The sequence below is a fragment of the Periplaneta americana genome, chromosome 1, assembly GCF_040183065.1.
Source record: "Periplaneta americana isolate PAMFEO1 chromosome 1, P.americana_PAMFEO1_priV1, whole genome shotgun sequence".
NCBI lineage: Eukaryota > Metazoa > Arthropoda > Insecta > Blattodea > Blattidae > Periplaneta > Periplaneta americana.
The window spans coordinates 74,429,957-74,453,502 of record NC_091117.1 but is presented as its reverse complement, the minus strand read 5'-3'; the positions used below and the strand labels follow the sequence as shown (position 1 = coordinate 74,453,502).

Below are 23,546 nucleotides of genomic sequence, written 5' to 3'. Positions count from 1 at the left end.
GTTACACATTTCAATTTAATGTAGCATAAAGTAACTTCGCTTCCCTAGTCTTTGTGCATATTTAACATATGTACTTATTTAATGTATGGCCTAAATTTGTTTTGAATTTATATTCACTTTCGTTTTTTAGTTCTTGATCTTCATATGCCTTTCGAAGCCAATTGTCGTGTCATTCTTTAGCTTGTGGGGTCTACCAATGCTTCTGCTTTCCATTTGTTTTTACTGCACAACTATAAATGGAATTCTGTCGTTTTTTTTCCAATGGGCCAATTAGTTTTCTTTATAACTTAAAATTTCAACCTACCTTTTCTATTTTACTCATTTATATTCTAACATTTCGGTTTTTTATTGTAGCTTGCTTTTGCAATCTGGACTTTTGTCATCATTGTGATATTCTGTGTTGTCATCGATGAGAAACCATCGTCATCATTCTAGCTCCACTTGGAATTCCGTCCGTTTAGGCCTTATACAGGGTGAAAAGTAATTAAACCGACAAACTCCGGGAGGTTGTATGGGATAACAAAACAGTCGGTTTTCTCTAATGTCATATTTTCCTCACAGGCAGCAGGCGTATGCATTCTTCAGTTCATGACGACTCGTGACATAGTTTGGCAACAACGTATCGGCAACCCGCCTATGATTACATGCACGCACTTGGTCTAAGTAGCAGCATTCTCTCACCTAATCACTGCAGAAGTGCTGTCAGACTTCTTAATGGCAAGAAATAACGATATGTATTAATCTTTTCATTCAATTTGCAAGAAAACCGCCCAATTTATTAGAAACTTGGAAGGAAAAAAATCCTTATCAGTTTTTGTAACGGTAAGAGTAAAAAATCAGAATCCTACGGATAGTAGGCCTGCTTATTGAGCAAAACAGCGTTAACATTTGGAGGGAAATCGGAGAAAAGTATTCAATTGGGACTAATATGGTAGGCTATTAGAATTCTCATTGTCTTCCCCTTGTTTTTTATATCCTCATGTTGTCCTTTCCTTCCCCTTGTTCTCGTCTTACTCTTGTCCTTGTTTTCTTTTATTTCCCCTTGTTATTCTTGTCTTTCCCTTATTCTCATTACCTTCCTCCTCTTGTTCTTGTACTCTTCCTTTTTTCATTTATCGTACTATCCACAAAAATGTGCAGCACTGTAAAGCTATGCATTACAGACTAACTGCCGCTCTCGCTCGCTGTGTTCGTTGCATTTGTCTTTCGAGTCTCGTCTCGTCATTCTTGTGCGCGTCGAGTCTCGTCTCGTCATTCTTGTGCGCTTCGAGTCTCACTCATCATTCTGGAAATAGCATTTGGGCGGCGTGGAAAGATTTCGTAACTTTGAATAACATACATCATTGAAATAAGTAACATAAGTGTTTAAATAAGAGAAAAAGACAAAACAGAACAGTATCCTAGTTATCAAAATGTTCTGCTTCTATTATATGATATTACCGGTGGTTACATAAATAGAAAAAAAAAATTCTCAAATAAATTTGCATTTCTAAGAAACATAAAACATAACGTTAATATCTTCTTCCTTGAGATTTGGCACTTGATCTCAAACATATGAAAAGAAAATTCCTAGCCTTTTAATAAGGATCTAGTAATTAATTAAAGGCTAGTGAACGGATTATTATACGCTGAAAGGTAGAGATGGTGTTTCAAATAGGCTACTTGATTGTTTATACATATATAACAGTTGCCAAAGTAGATAAAAGTTCAGTCAGGTGTAAACAACTGTGGCGATTCAAGGCTGATTGACGTTCGGGACTTTGGGAGTGATCAATGTCGAAATCTCGAAACACTCACAAGAATCTCAACGTCAACGACGCGAAGTATACAACATTGTCGTGCGGGTTTTCGGCTTTGCGGGCGCTGTTAGTCTTGCTTTTTCGATCGTTGTTCATCTCTACTAAGCACCTGTTGACAGATGATCGCACGCAGTCCTAGACTATATGCCATATGGTAATATTGTGCACATTTCCGACGAATTTTTATATGTTTTACTTGTGATGTCATCATGTAAGATCTCCTTACTCTGCTGCTCTAGGAGTACAAAATATTTCCATTTTGCCTCGGTTCCAATGCATTCTCTCCACGTACCAGGGCGAATATTTGCTTACAAATTTCATATTCCTTCAGAGGAATAAGGGTAAACATATGCGGCGTTAAGCATAGTCCTAGGCTGCGAGTCAGCATGTGGTTGGGATTGTACTGTGCAGACTCGGCGTCGGGTGGCGTGACATGTAGCAGTTACGCCATCATGCAGCAAGTCTGTCCAGTATATCACGAGAGATTTTTGCAGTACATAGTTTAACTGTTGATAGTTAATAAATCACGTATAATGCAATGCTAATTCATGGCTTCCAGAATTCTAGGAAATTGAGATGGTCCGATCTCGTATTGCACGGGGTTGAAACAAGCAGTCCAGCGAATATCACACTATCTTTAATGAAAACTTAATATATTAATTTAGAAACGGATTTTGAAAGTGACGGCATAGTCCTGAGAAAAGACTTCTGTAGATAACATGTAATGGGTATTGATGTAACGGCCTGTGTGTGTCGTATAATATGTTTAGCTTCTCTGATATAAAGGCAGAAAGTAATGTTAAATAGTCATGAAATGTATATGTTAATCGTGGCGCTACAGGTTATTGAGGACAAAGGTCGATTAAGCAATTACTAACCTGCATCCATACACTTCACAAGAAAACGATCATCCAGCCAGTATGGCGGATATGTTTGGTCATCACCAGGGCCCAGATTTTGATGACATGTAATCTTCTTTCCTTCATGCAGTATGCATTGCTTTCAAATATTAAAATCCTGAACACGAACCTTTGGTTATAAAAGTATTAATTCCATTGTGCATTTTTTCGTTATATTTTCTATTTTTGAAGTTCTATGTTATTTTTTCTAGTTTTAAGTCATTTTTTGGTCATTGTTTTCGCATTTTACTTCCTTTTCTGGTCCTTCTCTTTCTTTTTTCTTTTCTTTTTTTTTTTTGCAAAATATGAAATTAATTTAAATTATTATATTATTTAAAAGTTATTTTTAATCTAACGAAATAAATGGAAGTTTAATCAGTGGGTCGACAATGTACATGTTCATAGTCTGTGTCTTAGCTATACTTATTGGTCGACCTGGTAGGCGAGTTGGTATAGCGCTGGCCTACTATGCCCAAGATTGTGAGTTCGATCCCGGGCCAGATCGATGGCATTTAAGTGTGCTTAAATGCGACAGGCTCATGTCAGTAGATTTACTGGCATGTAAAAGAACTCCTGCGGGACAAAATTCCGGCACATCCGGCGACGCTGATATAACCTCTGCAGTTGCGAGCATCGTTAAATAAAACATAACATTTTTTATACTTATTGTTGTTGCTACAACCAATTCTCCTATTTCCAATCTGCGTGTAGTAAAAAAAAACAACATGCCGCTCGACAATGTAGACTACATAGGGTAAAGATAATTGATATTATGATATCAGTAATATTGGGATAGTTATATTTGAGAATTCATTATAATTTTGCTGAGCGAAAGGAAGATCGGTTTCGTGCGTCAACGTATTAAGGGTATGTTCGTGGACAAGTTGCTGCACAAAATCGGTCCTTCTCTCGCTCAGTAAAATAAAATTGTAGTAAATTCTCAAAAAGAACTATCACAATATTATCAGTCTCCACATGTACGCGGCACCATCTCATCCGGACACCGGACACGGAATCAAGGTCACACCACACGGACTCCCGTTTTTTTCGGATCTTATTAGGGCCAGTCTTTAATGTGAATACTCCCCTCTATGCAGACCTCAACCGGATTGGACAACGAAGAACCAATCATATGCTAGAAGGAGAACCTACGACCTATCATTGGAAGCCCTCTCTCATTGAGAGACTATTTCCTTATCCGCTGCTCTGAGGATGACCACAACACAGCGGTCGAAACGTCAGCCACCAACACCAAGACAACGCGGTAGAAGCCCGGAAGTTTCTCCACAGACCATGTACACTAGCCGCTAAAGCCTACGCCAACACTTATCACAATATTACTCGTATTGCCTCATACAATACCTCACTCCACTCAAAGCACTTCATTAGTCTCTTGGGGTGCTATTCATAGACATTTCGCTATCCCGCGCTACGAGCGTGCTAAACTAGCCCCGGCTATCGACTGGTTACTTGTACAGGATTCATATCATAATTATCACATTGCTAACACTGGTTTATAAATACGAAAAACGTTAGTTCGCTGATCATCCACCGGAAGCCCGCGCTAAGAACGTCTATGAATATGCCCCTTAGTTCTTTTTGCAGAGGTTCGCAGCAGAATCTTCTTTTTCTTTTAAATATTCTTTCTGCCATTGCTATCTTCCTCCTAGCTTTCAGACAGAAGCTCATGCGCTATTTATAGTACACCTCGAGTACTTGAAGCTGTCCATTTGTTGCATTGTTTCATTTCGAATTCGCACGCTAATTTTCTTTATTTTCTTCCGGTAATCATGATATCCGACTTGTTTGCATTTATATTCATTCCATACTGCTGAAAGCTGTCATTTAGCTCCAGCAGCATATTCTTTAAGTATGAAACTCTCTTCCGCTGACTATATATCATCAGCAAATTTTACGCACTTTATTCTTCTTCACCGTACTATCACCCCTCGCATGTTCTGGAAACAGTTATTCTCTAAATCCTCCATTAAACCCTCCCATTACAGTTGAGGTTCCCAACCGGTGTGTCGCGAGACACTATTGTTTCGCACAGCTTCATGGCGTGTGTGCAAAATTTTGGAATTGAAAAGTAAATTGTATGCCATTCAGAAAGTCTCTTTACAACACATTTTTTATTTGCAACGAAGTGTTTGATATGGTACATTTTATTTTGAGACAGACTGTACCAATGAAACGTGAACACCTGCAACAATGCTCAGTTCAGTTATTCCACCATAAGGCTACGCGTAGAGAAACTCTGTGCAACCCACCAAGCGCAGACTTCACATTAATTTAAATAGGCGAGTTTTCAAAAACGATAATAAAAATCCTTTATCTAACATCCAGCATAGATAGATTGGAATTTTTGACACGTACCTTTGGTTTTTTTTCTTTCTAATGCCACTCAAGTTGCTACTTGGTCTTTCAGAATTTTCGATTGCATGTTGTCATCAACCTATCTACAACACTGGATATCCGACACTACATAGAAGTTATCAGTACTATTTTTCTGGCGGAACGCGCTGGTACGGCGTTCAGGCACGTTTTTGTTACATTTTTCATCATGGAACCGAAATATGTGTGAATAACTATGTTTCTAATATAATTTTTCTTTGAATTCAACTTGGATCTTGAAAGTCTTAGTTGGACGAAAAGGAGGTTAACGACAAAATCCCCGTGCAGTGAACAGTAATCATCTCCCCGTCCGCTATAAAATATTCTACACAGAGTTCCATCGCCTTTTTCTCTAGAAGAAAAGTACGGGTTGTTATTATTATTATTATTATTATTATTATTATTATTATTATTATTATTATTATTATTATTATTATTATTTCAATTGCAACATTATGCATTCGTGGTGCCTAATAGATCTTCAATTCACATAGTACATAATTAATTATAGTTCCGGCCAGAGCAAGCTAATGTTTCTGCTTCACACGCATAAGGCCCAAATAAAACAATTGGTGAAGTGGGCTTGTCAGCGAAGTGATAGCTGTAGCAGGGCATATTGCAATTTAGTAGCTTACTCTCTGACGTCGCTTGGCAAATTAGAGACTGCATCCTGACAGGACGCTGACAAGGAGGGCCGCCAAATGGAAACGCGATATTTTTAATGAAATCCGTATCAACTAGGCTAAGGCTCGAAGAACAGATTCAGAACAATTAGATTATAGGTATAGACCATCAACCGTTCTGCCACAAAATTATTTTATGATGGTGTCATTAGATTTCTACATGACGCTTCAATTATACTCGCTCTTCTAATAACGGAAATACAGTGAAACCTGTATTTAACTATAGTTATATGTAAAATCAGTGGCGGTGCGTCAATAAGAGCACAAGAGCACGTGAACACCTTGTTTCCATTAATGCACGACTAGTTTTATTATTTAATATCGTATTGACATAGTGGGGATGTATGATATCAGAATCGAGTATTTCAAACTTCCCGCATCTTGCATAAACGTCTTATGTAAACTTGGCAACGTGCGTTCACGTACAAGCCGTACTCTCTTCAGAAAGGTTACAGGAATGATACGCATGCGTGGGACAAAATTGTCTTTACCTGGCAGCGTATGACTCGTCGAGAGCACAAAGCGTTAAGTGAACAGTGAATCTATCTTATAGATGTCAGGTGCATCGATGCCTATCGTTCACGTGCTATATCTCGAAGTAGGAAATTTAATAATCTGTATTTTGGTCTGTAGGTGTCAGTATTTCTCACTGCCGAAACGTTTACTTTGTATGGATGTGTGTGTATAGTACTGCTACGAAAGTGTAGTTTGTGAATTACTATATTTTAGTATTAGCATAAGCATAGTGTAACTTTCAAACACGTGTTGGCTGACTGTGATAGTGGTGTGAATTTAAGTATCTGCATGGTGGTGTATAATATTTAAGAACAATATTTACTGGCACGTTTTTATAGTAATTAATATATGCGAATGGAATTATAATAGTGGTATAGGCTATAGTGAATCAGTGTGTTGTGAACCAAAATATATTACTGAACATACGCTTTTGTAAATAACGGTACTGTGATATGTGTTAATTTTTAACAAACCTAAACAATGAACTCTTACTTACTTACTTATTTACTTACTTACTTACGGCTTTTAAGGAACCCGGAGGTTCATTGCCGCCCTCACATAAGGCCGCCATCGGTTCCTATCCTGAGCAAGATTAATCCAGTCCCTACCATCATATCCCACCTCCCTCAAATCCATTTTAATATCATCCTCCCATCTACGTGTCGGCCTCCCCAAAGGTTTTATTCCCTCCGGCCTCCCAACTAACAGTTTATAGGCCTATGCATTTCTGGATTCACCCATACGTGCTACATGCCCTGCTCACCTCAAACGTCTGGATTTAATGTTCCTAATTATGTCAGATGAAGAATACAATGCGTGCAGTTCTGCGTTGTGTAACTTTCTCCATTCTCCTGCAACTTCATTCCTCTTAGCCACAAATATTTTCCTTAGAACCTTATTCTCAAACACTCTTAATCTCTGTTCCTCTCTTAAAGCGAGAGTCCAAGTTTCACAACCATACACAACAACCGGTAATATAACTGTTTTATAAATTCTAACTTTCAGATTTTTTGAGAACAGACTGGATGACAAAATCTTCTCAACCGAATAATAACTCGCATTTCCCATATTTATTCTGCGTTTAATTTCCTCCCGAGTATCATTTATATTTGTTACTGTTGCTCCAAGATATTTGAATTTTTCCACCTCTTCGAAAGATAAATCTCCAATTTTTATATTTCCATTTCGTACAATATTCTGGTCACGAGTCATAATCATATACTTTGTCTTTTCGGGATTTACTTCCAAACCTATGGCTTTACTTGCTTCAAGTAGAATTTCCGTGTTTTTCCTAATGGTTTGTGGATTTTCTCCCAACATATTCACGTCATCCGCATAGACAAGAAGCTGATGAAATCCTTTCAATTCCAAACCCTCTCTGTTATCCTGAACTTTCCAAATGGCATATTCTAGAGCAAAGTTAAAAAACAAAGGTGATAGACAACGAACTCTATTCAAGCAATTTTGATCAGTACAGAACTAAGTAAACTGACTTACCATGGAAAATTGGAAATAATAAGATAGGATCATTATTATTATTATTATTATTATTATTATTATTATTATTACTATTATTATTATTATTATTATTATTATTATTATTATTATTTTATTTTTTTTCAACTTACACACGGTTTTTTCGATAGTGAAACATTGGAATCAAGACATTTCATATTAAACGTAAGATTTCAAATTCTCTTCGGTTTTGGAACACAAAATTGTGACACACGTAATATTTTATCACGAGCCGCCAGTGTGTAAAATTGGCCTTTGACGAGCTTGGTCGCTTAATAGGGAGAGGTTTTTTACACAAATAATGAGTTAAATTACTGTAGGGATATATATATTAGAAGAACTGGGAATGTATTGTTCATTATAATAAGTTATGCACAAAGTTTTATTATAATTTTATCCTGTTAACTCTTAGCTTCTGCTTCAGAAAATCATAAGTTGAACTCTGCTTCATTATATTACATCTACTGTTTTTATATAAACTAACCTTCAACGTATTAAGAAGTCCATTTATATGTTCTCCAGTCGCACAGTCTTTCAATGGAACTCCACCCGGTTATAATTTTTTCCTGCGATTTTATAATTAAATCAATCTGAGTTTTTGCTACATTAAATTTTTGTGATAATTTTCTCTCAGAAAAACCACATTCATTTTCACATTCTCGAATCACTTTGACTGAATCTTCATTTTTGTATTATATTGTTTTGTTTAATTATTTAAATATACAGAATACAGAATATAATTACAACAATTGAAATAGAAATATAATACAATCAATATAAAAAGAGGATACAGTAATATTAACAAAATTTGAGGACTGAATGAGCAGCGTTCGTGATAATACGAGTATACTTCATATTTTCACTAAACATGTTTTTACTAGTAACAACTTTACACATGCTAGAAGAAATGAAGCTATTAAACAAGAGATGTAATCCGTGATAAGATCCTGAAGGCCGTGTATAGGCCTAGCGTTCATAACCCTTAACAACAATCTCTTGACGCTAGAAATTTCCACATTCCTTAGACTTTTAGAGGATTAAAGGATCGCAATTCAGCACGAATAATTAAGAACGTTGTCAAATTTCATTTTTAATATTGGTTATTTTACGACGCTTGACCAACTGTTAAGGTTATGTAATTTCTGAATGAGATGAAGGTGAAATGAGTGCAGGGTCCAAAAGTTACCCAGAATTTGCTCTTAATGTGTTGAGGAAAAACCCCGGAAAACCCCCAATCAGGTAACTTGTCCCAACCAGGATTTGGATCCAGGCCTTCGCCACAGCGGTGGACAAATTTCATTTTAACTATGGAAGATACAGATAAGTACTCTTATCAAGTTGTCAGAATTTATTGAAGGCATTAAACTACTGCATTATAAATTTATAATATTGTACTAATTTTTTTAATTTGATGTCTTAAAATGCATAAAATTAAGAAAACTGCTATCCAGTAATCGAGGAGAGGGATGGTCTTAAATTGACGTAAAGACATACATTTCTTTTTTGGTCTTCACTTATTTTCTTAGAAAATTCGGTCTCTAAGAGTGCTGGTCTCTTAAAGAGTTAGGTACAGCTTACAGCAGTAAAATTTTTGGAAATATTCAACATTTTTTTCCTCCATGACTACATCTTGTACAATAATGAACATAGGTATGTGTAAAACTCTATCCTTCTGCTATATGAAAATAATATTTTTACCATTAAAAAAAATATATATATATTTTTTTTCAAAATTCATAATGGTGTTAGTTCACTGTGCAGTGATGAAGCGCTTCTCTTATAACTCATAAATTTGTTAACTTTTTCATGTTCTCTCTCTTTTATTTTATTGCTGAAACTTATGTTTACAATAACATACTCTTTCAACTACATTCCTTGATAAATAATATTTTTTTTAATTTTGTGTTAGAAGAAAATACTGATAAATATTTTTTTTTCTGTTAGAAGAAAATACTGATATTTGACTATTTTTAAAAGAATTTATTATTTTATCAGACAATCTATCAAAGGTAGAGAATAATCTTGCATCATATTGTAGATATAACATGCATAAATACACACAAAAAATTTCATGACAAAATGTTGGATAGTTTTTTAGTTATGTTAAAAACGCTTCATCACTGCACAGTGAACAGAATTTTGAAAAGAAAAAGTAAATAATTTTTTTTTAAATCGTAAAAATATATTTTTTTTTTCATACAGCAGAAGGACAGTGTTTTAAGCATACTAATTTTCATTATTGTAGAAGATACAGTAATGGAGGAAAAGAATGTTGAATATTTCCAAAACTTAGGGGTGGTCTTTCAGAGAGGTTTCACTGCATGTAGTTGGAAGAATTACGGTACGTCTAGACTAGAGTCCAAGAATCAAATAATATTTAAGCACTGTAGTTTTGTATTTAAGTTAGTTTTAAAGTTAAATCATTATGTTACCATTATATCATTACTGGTACTTTTTTGGCTTTCTCCACACTATATTCATTAAAACCATGCCCATAGTGTGGAACGTTTGTTGGAAATAGTGCAGACCATTGCGTAAAATGGTTGCATGAATGTGAGAAGTGATTGTGAAGGATTATTAAAGATTGGATAGAATGTGTATCGTGATCCATTTTGCAGTAAGTGGTACTTTAGATTTGCCTGAAGGGACTTGAACCTGGAAAATCTAAGTCAGGAGACCGATTCTGGAGATTGATATTTATACTATACACGTCATAAAAAGTTTTACATCACCTATCAACCAGACCTTCAATAAAAGACAAGACTAAGGAAGGTCTTTAATAGTTATTGACAAAAAAATAACAGTTGTTAAAAAATTATAACAATGGTGTGGATGACCAAATTAAAATTGAGTATTTATTTATTTTTGTTTATTTATTTATTTATTTATTTATTTATTTATTTATTTATTTATTTATTTATTGTTGAACATAACAGGCAAAGCTGAATACCAAATCTCTATCATAGCAACTTCAATAGAGTGTAATGCTTCCTCTTGCATTGATTAACGCTTGGAATCTTCGAGGCATACATCAGCACATTTATCAACTGTTGATCCATTCTTTCCCATTCTTCAACAACAGCAACTCTGCATAGGTCTTCGAAATTGTGTGGGGGGGTTCAGGGCCCGTATGAATGGCTCTCTTTAGTTGATCCCAGACATGCCCAATTGAATTCATGTCTGGAGAACATGCGGGCCATTCAAGCCTGGCAATTCCTTCACGATTATGAAAGTCATGGATGACAGCCGCACAATGGACTCTGGAGTTATCATCCATAAACATGAATCCTTCTCGGAAGTGCTGATTAAACGATGCTACTATGACTTGAATATGTTGTCCCTATACTGTGGAGCCCTCATCAGTCCTTGGATCGGCACCTATTGTGTCTGGCGACCCCACATAACGCCACCCCAAAACATCACTGACCCGTCACCTTGCTGCATTCGATTGTAAGGGTGTCTGAGTCGTGCAGCATTACCTGAATCTCTCCACACAAGTTGTCGATGATTATCTGGCACAAAGCATATTCGGCATTCGTCCGTGAATAGAACTTTGTGCCAATTTTGTACAGTCCATTGGTGATGATTTCTTGCCCAGGTGTCAGGTGTAACCTTGTCCACGGTGCCTAATGTGTAAGAGTTGGGCCTCGCCATGGACGTCTGGAGTGCAGTCTGCTATCATTTAATCAGTTTCATACAGTCTGATTGGATACGCGTCTCCCTGTCGCAGTTTGAAAGTCATTGTTAATCATGCCAGCAGTATTCTCAGCGTTTATCATGGCAATGAATCGCAGATATCGGTCATCACATTCTGTTGTTGCCCGTGGACGACCACCACGAGGCATGTACCTGTGTTTCGGAAGCGATTCCACGTTCGTACCACACCACTCTGGTTCAATCCTAAGCGCCTCGCTACTTGCCTTGAAGAGAGTCCTTCCTGATATAGAGAAACAATCCTCACACGGTTGAAGTTCGTAATTGACCGCCTTTCCATTGTTCAGCCTCCTTAGAATGAAATAAAACTGTTTTACCCTGAGCTATTCGCTGAGAGATGAGATTTCTTGCACTTCTGTTTACATCTGTTTACTTTTTCAGTCGGTTTCTAGGGTAGACATACTGTTTCTCAACATTGTTTACGTTTTTCAGACAGTTAAAAGGATAGCTTTCAAATGGTTTTATGAACATTGCTTGAAGTGGAGCGTAAATACCACTTCTACAGGTGATGCAAAAGTTTTTTTTTTTGATGTGTGTATTTGAATAAAGCATACATGTCTGACATTTCTCGTGCACAGCAAGCCAGTTATGGTTACAGTTGGTGTACGTGAATAGAGTTCTAAGAATAGTCTTCGTGTGGATCGATAAAATAATATAAATGCAGAATGTTCACGCAGTTCGTACTATTTCATTGAAAGAGGCTGAAGCTGAAATAAACCCCGAGTGAATAAATGACCGAAAGATATAAATGAGTCTGTCATTGTTAAAAGGCACTAAGCCAGTTCTTGACTAAATGGGCATTTTGATGGATTTATTAAGTTAAGTTTTCTCTGGATTTATTAGTTGACGAAACAGCCAATTATACTTTCTAGCTTAGTATTATCATAGTGAGTGATGGGTAAACACAACAGAAACATTATTTTTTTTAATATATATCCAGTAGAACACTTTTTTCCTATTATCACAATAACGGAAATAAATGACTTATTAACGCTGGCCTTCTGTGCTAGACGCTGCGGGTTCAATCCCGGCCCAGGTCGATGACTTTAGGTGTGCTTAAATGTGACAGGCTCATGTCAGTAGATTTACTGGCATGTAAAAGAACTCTTGCGGGACAAAATTCTGGCACACTGGTGACTCTGATATAACCTCGGCAGTTGCGAGCATCGTTAAATGAACCATATATTTTTTTAATGACTTAGTACCTTTTAACAATGACACATTCAAATGCATCTGGAGAATTAGGTAAATAAATTCAAATTGAGATTTATTGAAGCATATGTTTTGTTTAATGACGAGACAACATTCAATAGTTGTGAGATATTTCATCATTACTTTCGTTGCACATGAAATACTGAAAAAAAATATGATTTCATGTTATGTGAGAGCGATTTGCCTTAAGGCAATCAGCGGCTTGGAATAAAAAGTAAAAAAAGTATATAATCATTTCTGTTTTCGTTGAATCCACATTAGTAAAATGTGTATCCTAAATGCTTGGTAAATTTTGAAAGCCTTAGCAAATTTGCATACTTCCTGAGGTTTTACTTTATCAAACTGGAGCACAATGTCATTATGCGGCTATTGTTCAGATCTAGGTCAATGATCGTTTTCCAGATCGGTGGATTGGGAGGAGTGGAACACAACTAGCCTCATCGATTTAACACTGTTGCTCTTCTGCTTGTGACTTTATATTAAAATATATGTTTTTCAAACACGAATATCAGGCCTATGATTGTTAGAACTTCGCATTGCGCAAGCAGTTGTGGAAAACTCTGCATGTGTTGCAAAATGATTTTCGTGATCCATTAGATAGATCTGAGACAGCTGTACTACTTTAAGGATCATGGTCTTGTTGAAACCCAATTAACCCTAGACTGCATACCCTTTTTTGACAGCTTTGGTTGTATGCCTGGGGTTACTAGTCACTCCACATATTCTTTTGGACCTGTTGTGTACAATGGCTTTTATTGTGTATATTATTATTTATGGATATGTTACGCAAGGGTTTTTCGATTATGAAAAAATAAATTTGAATTAGAAAAGACAAATCGACTTTATAAAATAATAAAATTACAGGATTTCTGAATTTAATAACTATAATGGAAATGTGAGCTCTTGAAAATTGCTGATAACCGATCAATTATAAAATTATGTAATAATTTTTATATTTAAATAATAGAGATTGGTGGTAACACACTTATTGTTCACACATGAGTTTTAAAAATTTATAAGAAATAATTGGAATATAATACTAATGTAATACAGTTTGCTAAAAATTGAAGACAATTTTTAAAAGAGGCATGTTTCTAATAAAATTGCATAATTTCGAAATAATAGTGGTATTATTTTAATGCTTACAGTGTAAGAATATCCTCATTTTGCACGTTCAACGCAGATATCTCTCCTCGTGTTCTGATCATGCCAGTTTGTTGTACTTCACACAAGATATTTTTGTTTTCCTGTCTTTAGCGAGGGGCAATAAAGCAAAGTAAACTTGTTCATTTGTTTCAATCCATGCCGCGATACATACACCAAAGGCTATGTCATCACCTCTTACAGCCATCACTAACACAGTGACAAGAAACGGCTATAAAAACTTACAAACGTGTAGGGCAGACGTCTCCAAAAGAGTACTCGCGAGTAAGCCCCTGAACGGAACCGAAGCCAATACGTAATGAGCGCGCTCCGCCTCACCCATCCCACCTACACTGTACTCAATGTTTACGCGCAAACGAAGAACAGTGGTGGGCTGCCATTATCATTGTGTTGGTCGGAGTGTTCGACCGTTTCACAATTTCTTCTAATCATGGACGTAGTACATTCAAGGATGAATGAGAAGAGAATTTTTTTTTGTGTTAGTGGGGAGAATATGAAATGTTTAATTTGTTCGAAAATTTTTAAGGATGTGTTAAATAAAATTCAACATGCGACGATACTACTCGACTCTTCACGAAGAATATCATACAATTACAGGTATGCTGGACATGTGAAAATAATTTATTTTAGGACATCTGTATTACTGTTGGTTATACATAATAATTAGTATATTACAATACGTTCACACTCAGTTTCGCATGATATACTTATAGTTTTTCGTTTCATTTTAGATAAAATACGTACAAATATTTTGACAAATTTAAAACAAAATACAAACACAAATCACACAAGTATCCTCAGTCATAAAAAAAGCTTCTTTCTAGCTATGTTCTAACTTGAAATATTTGAAAATCACTGACGCCCTTTACAGAATGAGCATTTGTAAAATCGTGCATACAGGACGTTACTAAAATACTGCATCCAGTATAAAGTCACAAGTTTAAGAAAATTAAATTGTCTCCAAACATAGTTCAGAAAAGGATTTGCAAAATTGCAAATGTAATTGAATCTGAAATCGAAACCACAATTAACCAATTTGTAGCTTACTCATTTGCATTGGACGAAAGCACAAATAGAAATGACAAAGCTCACTTAGGCATTTTCATTCGAGGAGTTAATGATCATTTTACTGTGTCAGAATGTCTTCTAGATTTAATTACTCTCGAGGAAAATAAAACTGGAGAAGCTGTTTTCCAGGTACTGAAAGGCACCATAGAACAGAAGAGATTGAACATGCAACGGCCTGTGTCAATAGCAACAGATGGAGCTCCAGCCATGACTGGTAAACGGACAGGATTGGTGGGCAGGCTAAATAAAGGTTGAATGATCAGGGATTGCCTGTAAATGTAACATATTTGCATTGTTTAATTCACCAGAAAACACTGTGGAGTAAAGTTGTAAATATCAAATAGGTGATGGATGTGGTCGTACGAACGTTCAACACAATTAAAGGGGCTCTAAAATAACGCAAATTTCGTAAGCTGTTGGAGCAATTAGCCCTAAGAGAGGAGTATGAAGATTAGGTGGCTTCGTCGCGGGAAAATGCTTCGGCATTGTTTTGTTCAGTGCAACTAATTGTTCCCTTTAATTTACAGCGGGAGAAATTTCAGGAGTTGGAAGATGAACTGTAGGTTACTGATTTAACATTTCTTGTTGATATTTCGGAACATTTCAACAATTTGAATTGTCATCTACAAGGACACAATCAGAATATAGTCGACATGTGCAATCGTGTTACATCTTTTGTGGCAATGCTACATAGATGTTTGGAAAGTGCAGCTTATGCAAATTAATTATACCATTTTCCATGTTTGCATTCGCTCACGAATATTCCCCAAACAAAAGTAGAAGCTTCATAGTAAGTCAGAATAATATACAAACATATGATATTTCTTATTCTTTTGAAGTTATTATTTGTAAACGTAAGCAGATCGTTGCCGCAATCCCCCGCTGACCGCTCCCATCTGTTGAGGTACGAATCTCTCCCCCCTTCTCTATCCTCACAGCACACTGTGTTCGGTGGGCAGCATCAGGATCACGAATAACGATACACTTTTTGGAGACCTCTGGTGTAGGGCCTACGTATACCTGGGGTTACTAACCACCCCACGAAGCTCGTGAAACGTGTGTACTGCTTTGAAACTCACAGCCTACTGAGGAGAGGAAACTTTTCTATGAAATGATTGAATACCTTTGATTTGAGAGCTGTTGAAAGCCATCCAAAGATATGGTAACAAAATATCAGCTCGTGTGGGGTGACGCGTCACTCTAGGGTTAGTTTATTTTTTTAGCTGTCGGTGAGTAATGATCGAAGAGAGGAGTACAGACCGATTATTTAGTCTTGATGCTGGCCTTCTATGCCCAAGGTTGCGGGTTCGATCCCGGGCCAGGTCGATGGCATTTAAGTGTGCTCAAATGCGACAGGTTCATGTCAGTAGATTTACTGGCATGTAAAAGAACTCCTGCGGGACAAAATTCCGGCACATCCGGCGACGCTGATATAACCTCTGCAGTTGCGAGCGTCGTTAAATAAAACATAACATTAACATTTAGTCCTGACAGCTCAGCGACGCGAAAGAGGGAAAGTAATAGGAGTAGTGGGGAGAGCTCCGGAGTAGAGATAAGGGCGAGCGGTCGGTAAAGAAATGCAGTACAGCTTAATTTTACTGGAAACATACCTCTCTACCGCAAGCATGACATCCGATCGCTTCGAAGACAAGCGAGTAACTAACCCATACACCCCTTGGCGTAACTAAATGGACTCGCCTGACCCAGGCGCACATCTCCGGCACTGTCAAAACTAAATAATCGTACTGTACCGTGTGTTGAATTTTGTAACAGTAAAGAGAGCAAATGTCGATTTCTGTACGTATATTAGATGAAGTGGCGTTCTTGTTCCCTTTCCGTTATTTACGCTATTATGCTCATCCGTAAGCGCTCATCAACGTCGGAAGCAAATTAAAATTCACGTTCATTCAAATTAATGGCGTCAATGGTGATTGCTGCAATATTAATTATCCAAGCACCGAATCGCATATCGGATAATCCCAAGCGAGACAGCAAACGCGGTAATAGTAAATTTACGATAAAATGATACAGCAGAAACGCAGAGAAAAATGGGAATGTTTCAAACACGAAATAAGCTCCGTCCTTACATTCTTTGAAACTGTTTTGACTCTTAGCCGAATGGACACCCAAGCTCAAATCTGAATGCGGATCAGGCACTTTATAGCCTATGATTTAATTTGTGAATGAAGTGAAGTCGAAGTGAAGTTGAAGTGACGTTTTTGTACACTGCTCTAAAGCTACGGTTTGTTTACGGCGATCATCGCTGGACGCACATCGTCGGCGATTATAAACGCTGGCGATGATCGTCAGGAAGCGATTTCTTTATCAGCGTACATCGCTGTCAATTCTCATTTGTTTTGCTGCCATAACTCTATTCAATATTTCTACATGACCTTCTCTAAATATCGATTATTGAACATGTATGCGGCGATGTGCGTCCTGAATTTGCTTCCGAAGCAACCTCCAGCGATATGCGTCGCGTCCAACGATCTACGTTGGCGATCATCGCTGTAAAGCAGCCGTGGCGAAAATATGACTCAAGAGCATATTGTGGCTCGCAATGATAGCTATGCATTTCTCTTGCTTCCTACCTCCCCCAACCTCCATTCTTTCACTCACTGGAGTCAAACTCCGTTCCATTTGTATTTGTCTCTGACCTGCGAGTGGCGTATCGTCGCAATGTTTCTCTCGAAACCATGTACCTCTACAAAAACAAAAGTTTCAAGTAGGATGCGAGGACGCATATTTTTGCTGCCAATATGATGAGAATATTAAATGTATGATTTGTTCACAAGTATTATGAGGAAAACGGTTGTATAACATAAAACGGTACTATACTGCATGTTACTGACGAAATATTAAAAGGTTAGGTGTTATTATTATTATCATTATTATCATTATCATTATCATCATCACCATGATCATTTCTGTATGTACGTCGATTCTTTCTCTGCAAATGTATGAATAATGCGTTTAGACCTTCAATTTAAACTCACAGATTTACAATGTGATGTTAAATGAAAGCTAGATGTAAGGACTTGACAAATGTTGAACTTTTCAAATCTTTGCCAAAAAATAAATATTCGTAGCTTCGTTCTTTCGCTTGCTCTTTTGAAACCATGTTCACTACAACTTACGTTTGTGAAAAATTATTTTCAACAATGAAAATAGTAAAAACCAAATTTAGATCACGACTGACAGACAAATACCTTCGTGATCAACTACGACTGGCAGTAAGTGACACAATTCCTGATTTTGAAGCTCTATCGCAGAGACATTCTGAAGACAGTTAATTTTAGGTTGTGATAATGTGTCCTATGTTTTCTTGTTCATTTCTTTCTTCCTTACACGTACTAAACGTTAGTTTGTAGCCTTGTATTGTATGAAATTATATTTACGTAAGTGTTTGACGTAATTAAAATGAAAATCCCTTAATAAGTCAGACATTTGCTTCACTTCCCCTTCGGGTGTCCGCCTCCCTCCATAGGTGCTATGCACGTTGCAGGTTACACAGTGGCTCGGCGCACGATCACATAGTCGCCACGGCTGCAGCCGCCAAATTACTCTTCAAGGAACGACCACTCATATAAATTGAGGGAAAGAAGGCAGAGGACGGACACTGGAAAGTTTTCTTTTCTTAATCGTACTATCAGGGACTGGAATACTTTACCTGCAGACTTACTAAAGGCTTTACCAACAACCAAAAATGTATTTAAAAATAGGCTTAAGGACTTTACTAATAGACGGTAATTATGCACAGTATTTAAAGGGTGTAAATTATATGTTGTTATTGAAGTGTTGTATCAGTGAAGAATTATGTTGTGTCAGTGAAGTGTGTTGTGTAAGTGAAACGTGTTCCTGTCAGCGAAGATTTATAGTTTATAGTGGCAGTGCAAAGTATTTGAACAGTGAAATGTTTTTGAAGTGTTAGTGAAATCAGGATAGAATCAGTGAAATGTGTCATAGTTCCAGTGCAGTGATTGAGTTGACAGCGAAATGAGTGTAATGTTGAAAGGTACTTGTGCAGATATGAACATATCATACTCGTGGGTTTTAGTTCGAACATAGGTTTAAGATACAAATTAGATTTATTTCAAATGTTATTTTAAGTGATCGTTTCATTTAATTTAGGATGTTCCCTGTTATTATTATTATTATTATTATTATTATTATTATTATTATTATTATTATTATTATTTTTTATAATAAATTATTGTTAGAATTAATTATTAGTATTATTATTAATTGTATTTTTAATTTTAAGTTTACTATTGCCATTATTGAGTGTAATTAGTTACCACTGCCGCCGGGTGTATACCCATTGCAGTGTGAATAAATACATACATACAAAGAAACCGTGCGCATTCATTTTAACTGCTAGCAACTCCAGGCGCCAATCGCCAGCGACGTGCGCCCGGCGATGATCGGCGTAAACAAACCGCAGCTTAATAGTTGATAAAACTAAATACTTAAGATTTGAAGAGGAAACTCTCATGTTCCTACTTATGTGTTTGTACAAGTGATATAGATCTTATGAATAATTTGTTTCGGTGAATGAGTGTGATATAATGGAACACGTGTGTATTCAATTCTGGCACCGTTAGTGGTGCACTCGTGATTTCGTATGCAGGCTGAAGGGGTGAGTAAAGCTATCATTGTCCGGGGTAATAGCAATAACCTGCACGGACCCGGCCCCGCCCAACATCCCCCCACTGGGTCTGTATGTCATGCAGGTGTCGGAGATGTTACCTCTGGCGCTCCATTCAAGTGTTTCATAGCATTCATCAGCATCGTGTGCTACAGTAAACAGTGCTTAGAATTCACAGTACTCTGAGAATAGAGTAAGGTACTTCTCTCAGAATGCACTATGCGCAGTATTTCAATATGGTTGCAAGTGGCTTAGAACTGTTTCGTTTGGTTCGAAAAACTCTGTCAAAATTCTGTGGTTTCGAGGCAAAATGCGATATGTGCTGTTTTTCACGAGCACTTAAAACCCTTCAAACGAGACCTCTCTTACAAGCGCTGCTAACGCCTTGCCGCTCGTGAATAATATACAGGGTGATTCACGAGGATTTACCGTCCTTTACGGAGCTTATTTCTGAAGAAATTTTGAGCGAAAAATGTCATATATACTTAGTTCCTATTCTCAATATTTTCAGAGCTACACTAATTTAAAGTTGTTTGTAAAATACGTTTTTTCTTCATTTTGAAGGTAAATGAATAATACAAATACAGAATGAACCATTAAAAATTATCATTGGCAAGTATTATGAAGCTAAAAATGTGCTTAGTTGCTTCGTACAGACATCTTTTTCTATTTTTAACTATAAAATTACATTATTCGTACGCACTTATCACAACAATTACTACAAATCACACCACTTCCACCGACTTAATTATTTGCAGTTCAATTTTGCTTCCTAATTTCCAGTCTTGGAGAGTTTACAACACATTTTAAAAAATGTCGCCGTCCGCTTGAGTACACTTGGCCGCACGCTTGTGAACGGCACTCGTCGCTCTACGTAACTGCATACGGCTATCTTTGATTTCCGTAGCGCTCGCGCTGGCTGCTGACTGCACGCTGACCAAGATCACGCGTTCACAGCAATGCGTTCCAATAACGAAACGTAACTCTGTAAATATTTAGAATAGGACCCATGTTTAAATGTTATTTTTTGGTCAGAATGTCTTCGGAAATAAGCTCCGTAAATGACGGTAAATCCTCGTGAATCACTTTGTATTTAAATGGAGGCCTTCTGACACAGCCACAACCACAAAATCAGTCGCGCTGCAGACGCTCTTTTTCAGTTTCTTTCCTTTTCTTTTTATATCTTAAGGCCTTTCTTTTGTTGTCTTTTGTTTGTTTGTTTGTTTCTTTCTTTCTTTCTTTCTTTCTTTCTTTCTTTCTTTCTTTCTTTCTTTCTTTCTTTCTTTCTTTCTTTCTTTCTTTCTTTCTTTCTTTCTTCTGTTTAACCTCCTCCTTTCCTACAGACTTGCAATCCAATGCTGTATAGGAGAGGGTATATAGCTAATATGGACCAACACTTAGGCCTATATTACACTATCAAATTTCTGTGTCACAGAAGTTTGATAAAATATATAGCATAAAATCTTTTACAGTGTAATTAGAACCTTTGATCACATCTAGCTGTGACATAGTTCTGTGATAAAAGTTATGGTCATCATCATACCTTTGATAAATTATGTGACTGAGAAGAAAAAAATGGCGAACATTGAGTACACATGGTCTATGAAAACACAAAACTTTTAATATCACATTATGAGTCACATGAAATGTTTCATCATCCATTATTAAATACATAGTATATATAGGATTTCACATCTTCATACTGAAGTTCTCTCAGTAGAGAGTGATGGATTCCTTTTGTATCTTTTCTCCCTACCCCAATCTCTAACCCAAATCGTTGGCTTAGAGCAGTAGTGTCAGAATTGTAAGCTCCGAAACCGGTTGTGGAGCTAGAGACGTCCAGTCGGAGCGTGAACTTGCTTATGTCTGTGGAAGCACCGGAGCACGCAACGAGTTATAGTGGAGCGCTCCGCTCCGTTTAGGCTCTGTCTGACAACGCTGGCTTAGAGTGTAAAACTGCTAACTGACAAAAAGGAAATTTTACAGGGGGGGGGGAACTGAGTATAAATTAACTCTGAAACTTCACCACTTGTACTTTGGATTTGGTCCCAAAGTTTCAGAGTTAATTTATACTCAGTTTTTTGTTTCCCCTGTAAAATGTCCTTTTTGTTGGTTAGCAGGTTTAAACTCTAAGCCGACGAAATGCATTTTTTCTTTGATTTCTTCTTTAGTTTTAATGCAGTAACCATTACTGCATATTTTACAGTTACAACAAGCATATAGATATTGTGAATGATCCATTATTATAACTGTGATGAAAGATATGAACAAAGTTTTAACGTAGTGTAATATAGTCTAAATCTTACATTTGATCATATTGGTATTATTTTCATGTTGTTTAGTGTCGATTTTATTATGCTATTATTATTATTTTTGTAATATGTTGGTATTCTGTTCTTTAACTTTTTGTTAAATTTTAACTGCTTGTATATTTATGACCTGGTAGAGTGTAAGAGAAGGCCCTAAGGCATTAACTCTGCGAGTATAAATAAAGAATAATAATAATAATATTAATAATAATAATAATAATAAAAATATATGTTTGATAAAAAATTTTATCATATTCTGTGACACAGAAATTTGATAGTGTAATATAGGCCTTAACGTAGCGGGTAACCATTATATTGTGGTCAGCCACCGCTAAGGCAGTAAGGAACAACACATGGTAAGGGACAGACAACCATTCATATGGACGGAAAATAAATCTCTTCCATTGCCCATGCCTAAAACCGGGCCACGGACAGCTTAGATGGGAAGTGAAAACGCTAATAATATAGCAACAACTGCGGACTAGTATTGATACTCTCAAAAGTTATAATACCTACTCCGTTTCTCGTTTTCTTGGTTAAAGTCTTTTAAGACTATTTAGTGCATTCGAAATAAGACGCAATTGTCCCCGGAATTGTCAGTAATAGAAAATGTTCAGTTAATAAGATGTAAAGGATAGAACTAGAACCTCCAGAGAAAGTTCTTTCCAAGAGAGAATAGATCTGTTATGGTACATAACTTTTCCCTACTTACAACAACCGCGAAGCTACATTTAACAGAATGCTTTTATTGACCCAGTTTAATATTTTCTAGAATGAAAATTAAATTATATTACGAAAGCATATCGAGGAACGAAAATTCAATTCCTTACTTTATAAGAGAAATTCCTTCAAATAACATGAAGTACTCTCAAATGCATGTTTACGCTCCAGTTACAGTCTTTATAAGAATGAAAGGAGGAGAAAACTTTGCGCTCGTTGTAAGCGGAGGAGGACGGATTTGGTTGAATAATCAAATATGGCGCGCATTCCCTAGGAAACTGTGTAGAAATGTAGTACGACAAATTCTGTAGAATACGATCTTTCTGGAAATAAGACTTTATTCAGAAATCGAATTGGGAGATAGAAGACCCGCTTTGATGTAAATCACTGAAATGTATAAATGTGTCTTCAATTACATTTCGACGAAATTGGAACACCCGAACAATTGGCATTCTAAGAGAATTTCATACCAATAGTTATGATATAAGTTCTGTAATATAAAACACGTCTTTTCAACAGTATAGTACTTAATGTACTGTAATTATTACTTTTAATATTAATTTTATACAGGTAAATTACATTCTGTCATTTTGATATGAAATGTGTCTTGTCTACAACCTACAAGGAGAGAGAGAGAGATTGCAACGTGTTGATATGAAAGGTTTACTCTGACGTGGCGCATGGTTCAATTAAAACAAATGAGCAAGGTGAACTATGCTATACTTTGTTGTGTTACGACTATTACAGTCAAAAATTGTAATTTAGAATCTTTAAAACGCTTGTGTTTCGGCGAATCGTCAGCCAGTAGAGTTGGACATCCTTGGTGGGGACTGGTATTACCTTAATTCAGCTTCGTATTACTTTTGAAAGGTAATATCTATTGTTCAGTCCAAGAACGTATATAA

At 36.5% G+C, this 23,546-nt stretch overlaps 1 protein-coding gene across 3 annotated transcripts in view; it reads left to right on the top strand.

Moving 5' to 3' along the window:
- Positions 1–23,546, top strand: part of Pgant9 (polypeptide N-acetylgalactosaminyltransferase 9) — a 1,578,943-nt gene that overhangs the window by 560,219 nt on the left and 995,178 nt on the right. The window lies entirely within an intron of this gene.